We start from the raw sequence: 16185 nt of genomic DNA, 5'->3' as shown, positions 1-16185 counted from the left end.
CCACCCCCCCCACCCCCGTTGTCTGCTGAAGGGCATTTTAAGAACTAGAGACCAAATGTATGCAATGACCTGAGGGAAGGTTTCAGATTACAGGCATTCTTCTTGCAATTCTAAATCAACACCACTTAGTCCCTTATCATAACTGAAGGAATTATTTTTGCAGTTGTTCTTATAAATAAATTGAATGTATTTCCAGGAATGGTTACATGCTTAGGCTCTCTACCTCAGAACGGTATTGTTTATCTTGGCAGGCCAGCCCTACTTCAACTAAGATTATTTCCCTTTTTCTCTCATCATACATGTTACTATTTATCCTAAGACTAGCTCAGTGCCTTCATATGACCCTTCTGCCATTCCTTGTTCTCTTTCCATGGAATGGCTTCTGATATCCTTTTCTCAAATTCAGTTTTACTCTTATCAAGTAGACATAGCATCTAATTCCTTGTCCTTAAGAGCAGTTGTTACCAGAGCATTTACTTTGGAATACTTAGTTTACTATACATCACTTTCCTTTTCTTTCTCTTTATATTACAGTTAAACCAGTACACTATTTAAAAAAAAAAAAAGCATGTAGGTATGTAGGTAATATCTATGAACTTCATTTTATGATAATAAATGAGGCATGAGAAAATATTTTTTAATTAAAAAAAGAAGACAGTTGGTTTCATGGAATTTAATAGTTGACGGGATGCTAATTTGGAGCAGGAATTATTTAAACTGAAACTTAAAGAATAGGTAAGAGTTAAATGAAGGAGCTCAGGGAGATTGGAAAAGAGGCCAAGCTCTCTATGCCAGAAGAACCCACGTCTAGGGGCGGTGCCTGCGGTTCAAGGAGTAGGGCGCTGGCCCCATATGCTGGAAGTGGTGGGTTCCAACACAGCCCCAGCCAAAAAAAAAATCTACAAAAAAAAAAAAAAAAAAGAATCCTTGTCTAATGGAAAGCAGAAAGATTTATCCAAAGCACTGGTTGCCAAAAGATGGTGAGTGAACTGCTGAAGGCATAGAGCTGATTTTTGTTGATAAAAAGTCTTCCTTTTTAATCTGAATAGATTCAAGTGTTTTGAAATACATATTAGAATACTAGTTTCTATTTAGGGTAGTAAAGCAAAGTTTCCTTTTAAAATAAATTTGAGTTTAAGCAAAAGCAAGTTTAAATTTTCTTTTTTTTTTTTTTAGTAAGCATTGGTACAAGTAGGACATGACTATGGTAAATGTATGGCTCCTGAATGAGCCATTCTGGGGATGCTCTGACAGGAAGCAGAAGAGTTTGAAAGATGAAATCAATAAAGAAAGCAAGGAGGCCAGACTGTAATCCTAGCACTCTGGGAGGCCAAGGCAGGTGGATTGCCTGAGCTTAGGAGACCAGGCTGAGCAAGAGTGAGACCCCCCATCTCTAAAAATAGCAAGTGCCTGTAGTCCCAGCTAGTTGGGAGGCTGAGCCCAAGAGTGTGAGATTACTGTGAGCTATGATGCCAAGGTACTCTACTGTGGGTGACAAAGTGAGACTCTGTCTCAAAAATAAAAAATAAAAGAAAGCCAAAGTCTGGTAACACAAAGTCCTGTTATGACTCAGGTCTTTCTCTTAAAAGCAATGAAAGCCCATTAAAGGACTTTAAACAAAGAAATGACACACTCATAGTTGTGCTTTATGAGTATGGCATCCATGTAAGAAACAGATTGGAAGAAGGTAAGACGGCTGAGGTAGACCAGTTAGCTAGCTGTTCCAAATATCTAATCAAAGGACAGCTATGATTCAAATTCAGGGGATGGTAGCAGAGAGGAATTTGAGAGACAACATATTTTCTGAAATCTAAGATGCTGCAAACTGAAAAACCATTGGCTTAATGACACCTTTTCTGACAACATGAAGAAATATGACACAAAATGAGGATATCAATTGTAAGATATTATTTCAAAAGCATTAAAATATGGAAAATCCATGCTTCTTAAAATGGAAGAAACATAATTTTTAGAGGGTAGAAAATAGTGTGTAGAGACTAATCAAATGACTGATGATCATGAACACCCAATTGGAAAAAGTTGAAATTACCAGCTTCCCTTGCCCCCAAACTTGCAAATGTCTAATGGCTTGGTTTATTTGCTTTTGTCTTTGGCTGATATGACAGATCATTTTGATATAGATGGAGCCTAAATATGAGAAGGTCACTGGAGAAAAACATAAAATGGAAAATCCCTTCTCAGGTAATGACTTGAGTAAGGAATGCTGGCCTTCTAATATCAGAACCCTAAAACTTACATGTTAAAGTTTGTTTCCAGGAGACAATGTCCACAGCACTCTGAAAGTCATGGCCTGGTTGCAGTTGTCATTATGAAAATGATGATTTATAGCCATTGTCCATGGCCTAGGCCTCAAGATATATTTATAATTTAGAATAAAAAGAACATAGCCTTAAATTCTTATTAGCAAGACTTGAAGTTAAAAATAAAAACTATGTAAATGCATATATGTCACCTTTTACTGTTTGTTCAGGAGACCAAGGGAAAAAAAATACATTTTGCAAATATATAAATACATATATATCACCTCAAATCAAAGTTTAACTTCTCCAAACAAATATAGTCTTTGACTCTGTTCCCACTGTTAGGAAATTTCAATTGCTGTATTTCTTTCATGACTGCCCTTCATCTTAAAAAACCCAAATCAGTTGACATTTCAAAAATTAAATGTTGTACATTTTCTAGAAAGAAATAAAGACTCACACAGCTCTTACATGGCAGATCCCCAAGCACGCCTGGATATTCACGAAAGCCATTTCTTCCTGGGCCCAGGGAGACCTCCCAGAACGATGGGACTGTTAACACTAAATGAACCAAACACATTATTGAAGTAACAATTGACATTAAGTGTATTACATCTGCTGGGGGCAGGATCAGGAACACCCCCGCCCCATGGCAAACATGATAATATAGAAGGCAGAACCTTCAAAATTAGCAGGGAGGGGGAAACCCTCTCTTACAACAATTTTAAAAATATATAAAGAGGAAATCATGTTTAAAGGAAACCTTTGAAAAGCAGGGAAATTTTGTTATTTTTTTCCCCTGCCTGCAGCAGCATTTGCTTGCCTGTAATATCCTCAACACTAACAAGATCAGAGGAAATGATTTATTCCACCCCCTCTCCTGCTACTTCTGAACAGCAGTGGGTGTCCTTGGGGACACGGGATTTCTGAATTGCTTTCGGCCATCTGATATTGAAGCTCTGCAGCCTTCCCTGGAATGAGCCAGAAAAATCAAAATAATTACATTAATGCTGGGAATCAAAGTTTATTGACTCTCCCTTGAGGTGGAAAACCAAAAAGCTGGTTACAAAAGTTGCCAGCTTATTTAATGATACCACTGCCTCCTCCCTGTTCTTGTCAAAACAGCTTTTGAAAGCATTTTCAAATAAAGCCACTTCTGATGTGCTCTAATTCAATAGCTTATCTATTCCCTTTTAAATAAAAACTAGCCCACATCATCTCACCCACTCAAAAGGAGGACCCGACAGGCCCTCTTCCCCTAACAAGCCACTGCCGAAGGCACCACTCCCGGGCAATATCCCTGTCATCGTTCCCGCTCCCTTCAGGAAGGCGCTTCCTCAAATGAATATCCTTCTAAGCCAATGAGAGAATCACATGCCTCCCCAAGGTAGCGATCTGCATTTATTATAACATTCATGGCCACTAAAGAAACTTAAAGCAGCTGGTTTCTTTCACTTTCCAGCAATTCTTGGCAACTCCAGAGTGGGGAGGGATGTTGCACGAGCACATCCACTTCACAGATGAGCCCAAACCTACAAGGATTCAGTGTGTTGGTGAGCTTTGCCCCTTTCATAGGACTTGGCTATGGCCCTGGCAAATAATAGCTGCTAAATACAAAATTGTTGGGTTGATCGGATTAAACTGAAATGGGTACTAAATTAATCCTTCTTAATTAAACTGAACTAAATTGAACTGAGGCAAAATCTAACCCCACTTCTGGCCGACACCTACTGTTCTTTCTTCTTTTCTTTTTATTATTAAAATCTCCAAACAAAATGAGAGACAAGTATAAAGAACCTCCAAGAACCCATTCACCCAGCTCCAACAAGGAGAAAGATGGTCCTACATTTGCTTCGTTGATCTCTTTTTATCTTCATTGAACTATTTTAAAGCAAGGCCAAGACATCGTGCCATTTCATACCTACTTCCCTCAGTCATTATATTGTGCAGAAAAGAGTTAACACAGCAGGCTCAAGGTTGCTATCTTTAGAAAGGCCTGCTTGCAAAATTGATCGTTTGCTGGCATCTGGGAACATGGGTATCTGGAGGGTTACCATCATTCCCAGAATTGATAAGAGTGCCTCATTACGTCTTAACTATTTGTTCAAATAATGTGATTTATGCTAAACATCTGCTTTCTTTCTGGCTGTCTGGGATTTTGGTACATTCTAGGCAGAGGGTCTCTATGTGACCAGCCCTCAATAACAAACCTTGGGTGCTGAGACTGTAACGAGGTTCCCTGTTAAGCCACATTTCACATGCGTTGTTACAATTCACTGCTGAAGGAATTGGGCATGTCCTATGAGCTGCTACTAGAAGAGGCCGCTCAGAACCTGTCATCTGGTTCCCTCTGAACTTCACCCCATATGCCTCATCCCTTTTCTGATTTTACTTTGTATCCTGCTAAAATAAACCATGGCTGTGAATACAACTGCACGCTGAGACCTATGAGAACTCCTCGCAAATCATTGCACCTGAGGATGGTCTTCACCTCCTCTCCCCTGGCCCATATACTTACCATTCAGTAAGTTTGCTTAAACCTCACTTTTTCATAGGAATATCAATGACCTTGGGGAGATGACTAGTTAGAGGAAGCCTCTGTTACTTACTCTCATAATACCCTGAAATTCTTCATAACCTTCATTAAAACTGTCCCCAAATAATATTGAAATTGTTTGTTTATGGTCTGTCTGCCCAAGAATCTAAACTACCTGAGACAGGAATCATATCTGTTTGGTTTGCCCTGAACCCTAGCAATGAGTAGTGAAAGCATGAATTTTAATAGATCCGAGAAAATACCACACCCCTTCTCCAAGTACTGTTTAAGAGGTAAAGTTTATATAATTTCCCTAGCATTACACTTACTCGCCAAAAACCACACCTTCCTATTAATCCTCACTACGACCTGGTGAAGTTTAATATGTACTTCATTAAGGCTTTTCTATAATTAACATCACGCCAGTGCTCCATCCGCTAGGTGTGACTAGAGGGCTTTCCTTTTTCTCTGGGGCTTTCCTTTTCATACTGGTGTCTAATAAATCTATTTGTAACATATTCTAGGACCCTCTTGCCACTTCTAATCCATGTAATTTCTCCTAAAAATGCCAACTCTTGAGATGATTCTTATATGCCCACTAATGTTTTAGAACTACTGATTTGGGTCATTCAGAAATGGAAGGATAGGCTCGGTGCCTGTGGCTCAAGTGGCTAAGGCGCCAGCCACAAACCCCTGAGCTGGCAGGTTTGCATCCAGCCCTCCAAACAACAATGACGGCTGCAACCAAAAAATAACCGGGCATTGTGGCGGGTGCCTATAGTCCCAGCTACTTGGGAGGCAGAAGCAGGAGAATCGCTTGAGCCTAGGAGTTGGAGGTTGCTGTCAGTTATGATGCCATGGCACTCTACCCAGACACAGCTTGAGGCTCTGTCTCAAAAAAAAAAAAAAATTGGAAGGATGACTCTAAGAAAATGACACAGATATGACTTATAAGCTGAGTTTTTAAAAAGATGAATACACCACAGGCTAAAATGTAAAATTATGCTAAGCACATTCGATTATTGAAATATCATGTGACAACAGATAGAATAAACATATATTCCTTTAAAGAAAAAGATTGAGTTGTCCATACATTGTAAGGAGATACGTCCATATACACACAGACTTTCTATGCAGTGCATTATGAGTGTGTGCAGAAATGGGTCATTATTTTCATGATGGATGAAAATAAAATGGGATGGGACACACTTGGATGGGAATTGGCAAGATTTTTAACAATTATAAGCCTGACAATTCACATACTCTATCATCCAGGAAATTCACAAATTCATTCCTAGGTATATGTTAATACCCAAGAGAAACTTTGGCACATGTGTCAAAATCTATCACCAGGAATAGTGGTGGTCAAATTAAGTGACTCAACCTGCTACAGCAAAGGAGAACGCACTCCAGAGGAACTCTGGGAGCATATCAGCAAGGGGGAATTATCAGGAGCTTCTTCTAGGATTTGGAGGATTGAAACAGTCTGGAATTGGTCCAGAAGCAACAATCACTCAGAGAAAAGCAGTGATAGAAGACAGAGATGTTTAGTCATTTGTAGGGTCACAGAATGGCTTTGTTATCCTGCTCTGAGCACTATTTATGTTCTGGTTGCCCAGAGTCATGTTTTATGTTCTCATAGACGTACCAGAAAATGTGTGTGAGAACTTTCCTAGCAGCACCATTCATAGCAGAAGAAAAGAAAAAGGGACCTATAATCCTAGTACTCTGGGAGGCTGAGGCTGGAGGATCACTTGAGATCAGGAGTTTGAGACCAGCTAAGTGAGACAGAATAGAAAACAGAAAAACAGAAAAATCGGCCAGGCACGTTGGCATAGACCTATTATCACAGCTGAGGCAGCCCAGTGAGTTTGGGGTTGCATGAGCTACGATCATGGCAGTCTAGCTGGGACAACAGAGCAAGACTTTGTTTCCAAAAAAAAGAAAAAGAAAGAAAGAAAAGGAACAAACCAAATGGTCACTGGTAAGACCTTATAAAACTTAAAATTAACAAGAAACAAAAGGACAAGGAATGATGGGCATGAAGTTAGTAGTTACCTTCTAGGAGGGAGAGATGAGGTTTAAAAAGGGCAGTTATTTGTGGATTATTAGTAACATTTAGCTGTTTAGTTTATGGCTCTTTATTGTATTGCAAAATAAATAAATAAAACAATGTACCATGGATGACAGTACGCAGTGAACCAGGGGTTAGAATTAATCAATCTCTGTGACCTGAAGCCCAAAGTGTTTTAAAACAAATAATAATCATCATTTACTTTTCCCTCCCAGCTGCACATTCTCTTCCCAACTAGGCATTTTCTGCTACGACATACATACTAGGTGCCAGTCATGTTTATTCAGAAGCCACAATAAACATGACTTTTTATTAAATGCAAATGTCACCACGAAGTAGCATCAACTATTGACTTTGTGCAACCTCTCATCAACAGAGCCATCAGTATGTCGTGCAAGGCGCAGGATTTATTGTCCATGCACACCTTTTAGAGGGCTTCCGGAGACACAAGGAGCCTCCCTAATTGGTAACCAAATAAAACAATAGGCAACCAGAAGAAGAACAGAGCACTTTCTGAGAAACTGTAAATTAAAGGGAGACTGTCTGGCTAAATGTACAGCGCTATATAGCCATGGGCATTTCATCTCTCGTCCTTTAATGAAGGCGATCCTAGTTCCCTACTCCACATTACAAATATGGTTTCATCTCTGACAGGAAGGCCAGATCACCTGACACAGACCCCACTTGCTCTCTCCTTGTCCCTTTTCCATATCATTAATTGCTTTAGAAATGTCTTTACCTTCAATGACATTTGATTTTTGAGGTCATTTTTACCAAATAACACCAGGTTCAGGTTCACTGCAGCAATAGGATCTATAGTAACCAAAAAAAATGAATGCTTTTTAGAAAACAAGAACACAGAGTCAGATGATCCTTATTTTTAAAAAGCTCTATACACCATGTCAGGGAGGGAAGTCATACTGCCAGACACCATAAAGCAACATACAGTTAAACTCTAGCAGTCCATTAGAAGGCCCAGTGGCAAGTCCTTCTCTGCAGTCACAGTGACCACTGGATGATTTACAAGCAGACTGGGGGAAATCTCCTGACATCAGATCAAGACCCGGCATTGCTGCTTATGTTTTTAGACCCAAATGTGATTTCCCAATCCTATTACCATCAGCATAGCTATGAAACAAGTGGCTACAGAAATGTAAAAGGAGAAGAAAAACCAGGTTCTTCTGACTAATACTTAATTTCTCTCTGGCATTGGTCCCATCCTTAATTGTGGTTTATGTTAATAATTGAAAAATAATTGTGTCTCTTCCCATGTGAGCTAAGGTGATGCTACTTGAAATGAACAGGACTAACACTGTCTATTTGGTCCTCATGGAGCTGTTGATCCACTGCAAGGGGACACTCAGGAAGTTAGGCCTCATTGGTGAACACAGGTGGAATATGTCAGGCTTGTGTTGGATGAGATCTATACAGTGAAGGCAAATTATAAAAAGGAGGTTCCCCTCCCTGCAAATTCCCACTACGGGGGACACAAGTGGCCAGCGGTGTACAAGCTGCCCTTCAATCCTTCCCACATCCTCAGATACAGACCTTTGTTCAAGGCACTGAAGAATCCGTCTTAGGAGTGGTCTGGATACATAGGCCATGCTTCTTCCTCTCTCACTTGACGTTTCCTCTACTCTGTCCCCTTAGATAATCCTATTAGATGAAGGGTTCCTAGGATATAAGGAACATCCATCAGTGTCCATGAGTGGGTTTCAAGGGAGTCATCAACCTCTGAATTGTGCACAGAATGGGATGTCTACATGCACATGCCCCTTTGTGAAGAGAGGGTCCCAGGAATTCTGATGCCTGGCTAAAATGACCACGCCTTGAGTTTCTGACATGGGAGAATGAAGCAGTAAGGTAAAGAATACACAATATCTGCTAGAACCGAGGCATACTTTCTTCCTCAATCACATTCAACAGTTTATTTCAATCACCAGACTTTTCATTACCATAAAGCAATGTTCAAACTTTAAATGTGCTAATGATTCACCTGGAGAATTTGAGAAAATTCCACATTCCTGACTCCCCTACCCCCACCCCACCTCCAAGATTCAGATTTCATTGCTCCAGTATAGAATCCAGAAATCTGCCCTTTTCCCAAGTACCTCCTGTGATTCTGAGGCAGACAGTCGGAGACCCAAGCTTTAAAAAACACACTGTGATCCACTGTCAAGTAGGGATCGCACGCATAGATTCATCAGTTAAAGGGAAAATATAAATGCATTTGTTTCTTTGTAGAGATAGGACTTAGATTACTCTGTGAGCCACAAGGAAATTAGAAAGCTCATTTTTTGCAGTAATCACTGTTACCTGACAGTTCCTGCAGCATGATAAGATGGCTGTTACTGATGACACTTATTACCTTCTCCTATGCAATAAAACTTGGGAACATACAGTGGGAGAGATGAGTATATTTTAAAACAATAGAGGAAAGAAAAATAATGGTAGTCATGTCCTCTCATTATTTGTATGGATTGACTACCACAGGGAACAGTGAAACGGCTTTCTAAAAGTTTCACTGTGGCTTTAAATTGGGTTAACTCAGTGAGTATAGCTATGAAACAAGTGGCTATAGAGATGTAAAGAATAGGCTATTTCTCTACATTTCTCTTTTGCCTTTTATTTTCCCAGTGGTCTTTAACGCATTTCTCTTTGGAATGGATGAAGTTATAAAGTTGCCTTACATAAAAGCTTTGCTTGAAAGATTGGTAATCACACACTTAGCTACTGAATTGTCCAGTCTATTCAATCTAAAAAAGGCTCTTCCTTTTTGTTCAGCCCAGATTACCTCCTCTGCAGAATGTAACAGAAATATCTGGATATAAAACGGAGAAATTGCTCATAAATATTATGGAAGGCCTTCTGAGCTGTTTACTATTAGAGGCCTGATTTTACCAAACAGTAAGCCTGCTTTTGCTGGATTGAAGTTTTTTTTTTCTTTTAACTAAATCACCCACAGTTCAAAAAAAAAAAATGATATAGATTTCAGAGCACTTTCACCCACGATTAGAGCAGAGGGAAACAAATTGCTATTTTTAAGAGACAGTTTTAATATCTTTTACTACGTTTGGAGCAGGAAAAAAATATATTATCAGCAGTGCTATCTTCTGGAGGTAACTAACTTATCTTGCCATCTCTTTATTTAAAGTCTTTGTGCCAAACCAGCCAATGAAATGCATTATTTCACCAGTCAGAGTTTCCAGCAGAAATAAAACCAAAGACTGAGAAGTCAGACACATTTGTACGAGTTCAAAAAAATAAAAATAAAAAGACTCTCCAGCTGAAGTTTAATAACACAACTCAGTCAAAACCAGTGACATTTTTTATCAAGCATTTATGAAATTGACATTTTGAACTCTAACCTGCTACAAATTGAATAAAAAGGTGCCATTCTAATTCTGCTTCTTTGTACAATATGGCATTGATATTGACAACTGTTCACTTAATATTTCCAGTTTACATTTAAAAAGGGGGGGAGCAATCCTTTCTTTTAAACAGTAAGGAAGTTTTAAGCACATGACTTTGGTGTAGTGTTGTAGTACCTGTCAACCCTGGCTTAACAATTCAATAAAGTAAATCATCAATTAAAACTCATCAGCACCAGTCATCCTACTAATTGACCAAATGATTATCCTTCTCCTAGTTAAGAGTCTACCTGACACACTTGAAGTAATTCTTTCTTTGTTGCAAACCCCCTGGAGGCTACGCCAGACCTCAATTTGGCAAAACTACTTTCAGTTTTCAGATTCACTGGAAAGGTGCCACCCTTTGTAGTCAAAGGGGCTCCTGAAAGGAAGCCAAGTTCTACTATCACTTTCTGATTGCCTTCTCTCAAAGATTTTTTTCTTGCTTTTTGCCATAAGAAGGAAGAAACCAGTCACAGGTCATCACTTAGACTTGTGTTTAAAGGGAGTTGCCAAGGAGTAACTAACTATATATTTCACGTAATATGGTGGGTCATGCTCAAGGTAGAAAATAAATGATCTAGCAATAATTCTATCTCACACTTGTTTGCAGTGTCCAACATTTAAGTTACAAAACACTTAAAACCAAATCCAACTAGCTCTAAACCATGAAAATATATTTATGATGAAAGAATGTGCAGGGTAAAAACTGTAGTCAAAACTATGTGTTGCTGACTATTAAAGAAACCACCTCCCAGTTGTCAGGTTATCAGATTCTGATTCTATGAGGACAACTTTATAAATTATAGATAATTGTCATAAATGCAGTATAAGTCTGGTCTATAGACAGAAAAATTTTGTCCTATCCCCTGGAAGTTCAATTAACCCACACCCCAACCCATTCCCAGAAATCTGCTTTGCTGTTCATTTCCATATGCTTCATCTATAAAGGTGTTTGTTATTTACATTCTCTTTAGACTGGTTATAATATTTGCCTGGTTCTATTGTTATGAGTTAATATAATTTTTATCATGTTTCCATTGTATTTTTTTTTTTATTTTTTCTATCACATGTATCTATCTTGCACTAAGGATATCCTATTTAGAGACTTAAGTTGTAGGACTATGTCATACTCCTTCCTCTCACAATCCCTGCACATGTCAATCTCCTGCCTGGAATATTCTGGAATATTCCACGTGGTCCAGCTTCTGGACCTAGTTAATTAATTCCTCATCTTCCTTCAGACTTAGGCTCATCCTAGCTTTCCTAACCATCCAGCTACAGATTTAAGTCTCCCTGTTACATTTGCCATAACAATACCATTGACATTTATCTGACTTTTCTGACTAACCTCTGTCTTCCTCACTAGAATAAATGCTCCCTAATAGTAGGAACCATATCTGACTTTGTATACCATTATACTCCAGCTCTACTTAGCTGCCTGGCACACAGAAGACTCTGATATTTGTTGTGATGGGGTTCAGGACACACTACCCCAAACTATGGCCTGTCAGCATTTGATAAAATAGCAGAAACAGGAAAAGTCTCTCTGGTCTTTTTATACACTTTTCCCCTATAAAAGAATTCTCTGCTTTTCCTCATAAGACCTTATTCAGCCCCACTCCATGCCCAGAGTAATGTCCTCATCTCTGAAGACACAGAGACAAAGAAAAGAATCTGAAGAAACAGGCCTTGCTAAGTTCCCACAGGTTACTCCATTAGATCACACCCCCTTTGCCCAATCACACTTCTGCATAACTGTCCACTCTTTATGAAATTTAACTTGAAAATACACAGGTTTCCTGTCTGGGAGCAAGAAGGTCTTCATTTCTTTGGCCTCCAGTGTCACATAAAACTGTATATTAAATCAGTTACACTTCGCCCTCTTATTAATCTGCCTTCTCTCACTGGGGCCTTAGCATTTTCTTCTCCCCTACAATTGCATTCATCAGTGAAGCAATAGATCAATGAATAGATTGGGCTATGAATATTCCTGTTACAAATCAGAAGACAGATCTGGACCCAAGTTGACCAAAGGAGAAGAAAAAGGAGAGACCATATCCTGACATCGATGTTAATGAATAGGAAGACTATGGGGATCACCTAGGAGGGGGTCAAATGGGTCTTCAGATTTTAGAAGGGACCTAGATCAAAATGAAAACTTTCTCAAATTCTCCTCCTATCTTTCAAAGAGTTGTAAAATCCAAAAGAACCTTGGAATTCTTGGATATTTTGAACCAGAACAAAGGCAAAGCTCAAAAAGGAACTAGCTTGGAGTCTTTATGGAGCAGAAGCAGCCTGGTACAGAGAATGCTTCACAAAGTGTGGTTCTCAGACCAGATCTACCTCTTGGAAATTCTCAGTTGTCACCTCTGAGCTACTGACTGGATCAGAAACTCTGGAGGACGGCCCAGCCATCTGGGCATTAATAAGCCCTTCATTCAGGTGATCTGATGTTTGTTAGAGAACCGCTGACATGGGACAAAGGCAGCCTCATTTACAGCTGTGAGACATCACATAAATTACTAACTCTGCTGAGAAAAAAATGGGGTTAATAACAAAAGATATCACACAGGAGAGCCTCTCTCCTCTCCTCCTCTCTGCCTTCTCCTCCCCTCCCCTCTCCTTTCCTCTCTTCTCTCTGGTGAAAAATGTCTGGAGTAATGCATGTTCATTGCCTAGAAAATTGGCTAGCAGAGAATGGATACTAATTAAATCATAGTTGCTATTGTATTCTTCATTCACATCATCATCATCCACTGGTCTAGACTCCTCAGGCCTGAGATGCAGAGTAGGAAAAGACTGGAGTTCTTTTGCCTGGTACAATCAACAGAGCTAGCACAGAGCTCTCAGAGATGGCAGGAAGAATTCAAAATTGTGAACCATTCCTGCCTTCTAGGGATGTCCTCATTTTTTGTCAGTAATTTATACTAAAATACACTAGTGTTGATGAGTACAGAGTTTAAGGGGATCGCATAGCCACTTAGCGCACCTGCTATTTGAGTCTCACAAACAACCTGAGAGCTATTATTTCATTCAAACAACCTGAGAGCTATTATTTCATTCAGAGAAGTTAACGGATATGCCCAGGTCATACTGCTGGTCCTCCCAGTTATCTGAAAATTCAGAACTTGTACCAGGCATTTTTATTCCAAATCCAGTGCTTTTTCCTCGACCCCTCCCTGACTAGGTTTCTGTTTTCATTTATGTCACTTTCTCAAAGAAATAGACACTCACCAGACACTGTAGAATAAAATAGACCTGGCATCCTTCAGCGTGCCTCTTGGATCCTGGCATATGGTTCTTCTGATTGTCTTTGCTTATAAACCTCATATTTAAAGGAGCAGGCTATATCTTCAAACTCTGTTAGCAATAATTTGTCCCTTCTGCTGTTTGTTTGTTTGATTTTTAATACAGATAGTTATTTAATACTAAACTTGAATCTCTTTGACACTAACCTAAAAACCAATTTTCCAAATATTCAGTTGTAATACTGAAAGCTATGGACCATCTTCCCTGCTTCTAAAACATGGTCACTTTCATGAATGTTATTCACTGATCCTGGCACTGAGTATTCATAAAACAGCTACTCTGTGCCAGGCACCATGTGAGGTACTGGGCACTTAGCATTAAATAAGGTGGATATGGTACTTGCCCCCCTGAAAGAGTGGGACAGTCAGGCAATAATCAAATCAAAAAATAAAGGAAAATAACCACAGAGTCTAGGAAGCGCCACTGTGAAGCCTTAGGAGGTAAAATGATAAAGAAGCAGTCACCTACACACTTGGGGGGACTCGAGAAGCCCAGGGAGCCCCCCAGAGGGAGTGGTCTCGAGTCCACCTCTCACTTTTCTATATCTTGCTACAGAACATCTAATGTGGAAATCTAATATGTGAAAATACCAGGTAACAGAATGAATGACTTAGAAGTTGATTATCTGCTCTAACATGAGAATTCAATACAGGGTTTTTCTTGAGTGCTCTCCTAATCTAAATATTTTATATTCATGGCCCTATTAAATAATTATATTTAATATTAATATAAAAGTTGGACTTCCACTTATAAATATTCAATTCAGGACCTGCCACAGTGGCTCATGCCTGTAATCCTAGCACTTTAGAAAGTGGAAAGATCACTTGAGGCCAGGAGTTTGAGACAGCCTTAGCAACATAGTGAACTATCCCTGCACAAAAAAATAGAAAAATTAGCCCAGTGTGGAGGTGCACAGGAATGTAGTTCCAGCTAGTAGGGAGGCTAAGGCAGGAGGATCACTGAGCTTAGGACTTGGAGGTTACAGTGAGCTATGATGATACCACTGCCATTGCACTCTAGTCCAGGCCATGGAGTAAGAGGCTATCTTAGGGGGAAAAAAATTCAATTCATAACAAAATTAAACAGCTACTGCCTCAAATCTGTATATATAGAAATTAAAAGACATAAGGTAATAAGAGGTAGAAAGGAACAGACAGGAGAAATAAAACAATTATTCAATGCTTTTGAAGGCTGAAGACTTGGTCTACACATTTTGGTATGATTTATTTAATCTATAAAACAACTCTGCATTAAGGCATCACCCACCTTTTACAACAAAGGAAACCCAGCTTCAATGAGGTGAGCTTATTTGCCCAAGATCTCTCAGCTGGTGAGTGATAGAACCACAATATAAAAATCTGATCTATATTCACCACTTATATACTGCCCATTCTGTGTGGCACAGGCTCACAAACCACAGCCCATAGGCCAAATTTGGACAGCTGCCTCTTAGTACAACCACACACTAAGAATAATTTTTACAAATTTTCCCCAAAAAAGAATAATATTTTGTGACATATGAAAATTATATAAAATTCAAATTTCAGTGCCCATAAATAAAACATCACCTGGACACAGCCACATTCACCTGTTGCTTATAGCTGCTCTCAGGCTACAAGGTGGAGTCAGCAGTTGTCAAAGAATCAGGAGGGTCCCATTCCCTAAAATATTTACTATCTAGGCCTTTACAGAAAATGTTGGCTAACCCCTGAGGTAGAGAAAAGGATCTATAGATATAAAAGTAACAAAAAGTCCAGAAATGTTACTTCAGACATGATTGATAAAAACATGCCAAGAATTATTATAAAACGCCTCTGAAAGAATGGAACCTAATAGCAGTTGCCTGGGGCACTACTTTTTCCATTTCACCTGGAAGTTTCATTTTTCTGGCCATATCTCCCAGTGAGAGGACCTAAGTCCATCTCATAACCCTGTCTATCCCGACTCAGTGTGAGCAGCGCAGTGTTCCAACTGGCATCCTCACAATGGAGGCAGCACAGTGGTTCCACTCCTGCATTCATTAGCTCAAATTGGCTCCTGAACAATACAAATCTAGTTCCAGGCAGAGTTTTAAACTGGTTTTGTTGATTTCCAATTATACTGTCTCCTCTAAATATTTTCTGGTGTAAGTGAGTATGCTCAATTATGAAAATGAATTCTTGCAAACAGCCTGATCTGGGTGGATAGTTGACTCTCATCATGAAGTTCAAATTTTCCAGTACAGAGAAAGATATTTCCTTTTTCCTCTCTGTCTTCAGGCTACAAGAGTTAAGACCAGAGGCTGTGTGCTATTAAATGGTTCCTGTTTTTTCAGCATTTTGTGGCAATACGTAATATGTTGACCTCTATGTCCTCTTTGTTATATATAGTCACCCTCAATTATTGGGCCAAAGGTAAACTTCAAGTCAATATACTCAGGTCATAAACCAGGCTTGGTGGCTCATACCTGTAATCTTAGCACTTTTGGAGGTCAATGCAAGTGAATTGCTTGAATTCAGGAGTTTAGGACCAGACTGAGCAAGAGCAAGATCCTGTCTCTACCAAAAATAGATAAACTAGCATTGTGGCAGGTGCCTATAATCCCAGCTACTT

General features: G+C 39.3%; 1 long non-coding RNA gene across 1 annotated transcript in view; it reads right to left on the bottom strand.

Annotated features, from left to right (window-relative positions):
* The window catches only part of LOC111723735, a 134003-nt gene that overhangs the window by 79696 nt on the left and 38122 nt on the right, over positions 1 to 16185 (bottom strand). The window contains exons 3-5 of the long non-coding RNA XR_002772218.1: positions 8420 to 8545; positions 7611 to 7684; positions 2722 to 2822 (exon numbers count right to left, since the gene is read on the bottom strand). This is a non-coding gene — a long non-coding RNA (uncharacterized LOC111723735). The remainder of the gene's footprint in view (positions 1 to 2721; positions 2823 to 7610; positions 7685 to 8419; positions 8546 to 16185) is intronic.

The sequence above is a fragment of the Otolemur garnettii genome, unplaced genomic scaffold (genome assembly GCF_000181295.1).
Source record: "Otolemur garnettii isolate 467f Iridium unplaced genomic scaffold, OtoGar3 scaffold00015, whole genome shotgun sequence".
NCBI lineage: Eukaryota > Metazoa > Chordata > Mammalia > Primates > Galagidae > Otolemur > Otolemur garnettii.
This window is presented reverse-complemented; position numbering and strand designations above follow the sequence as displayed.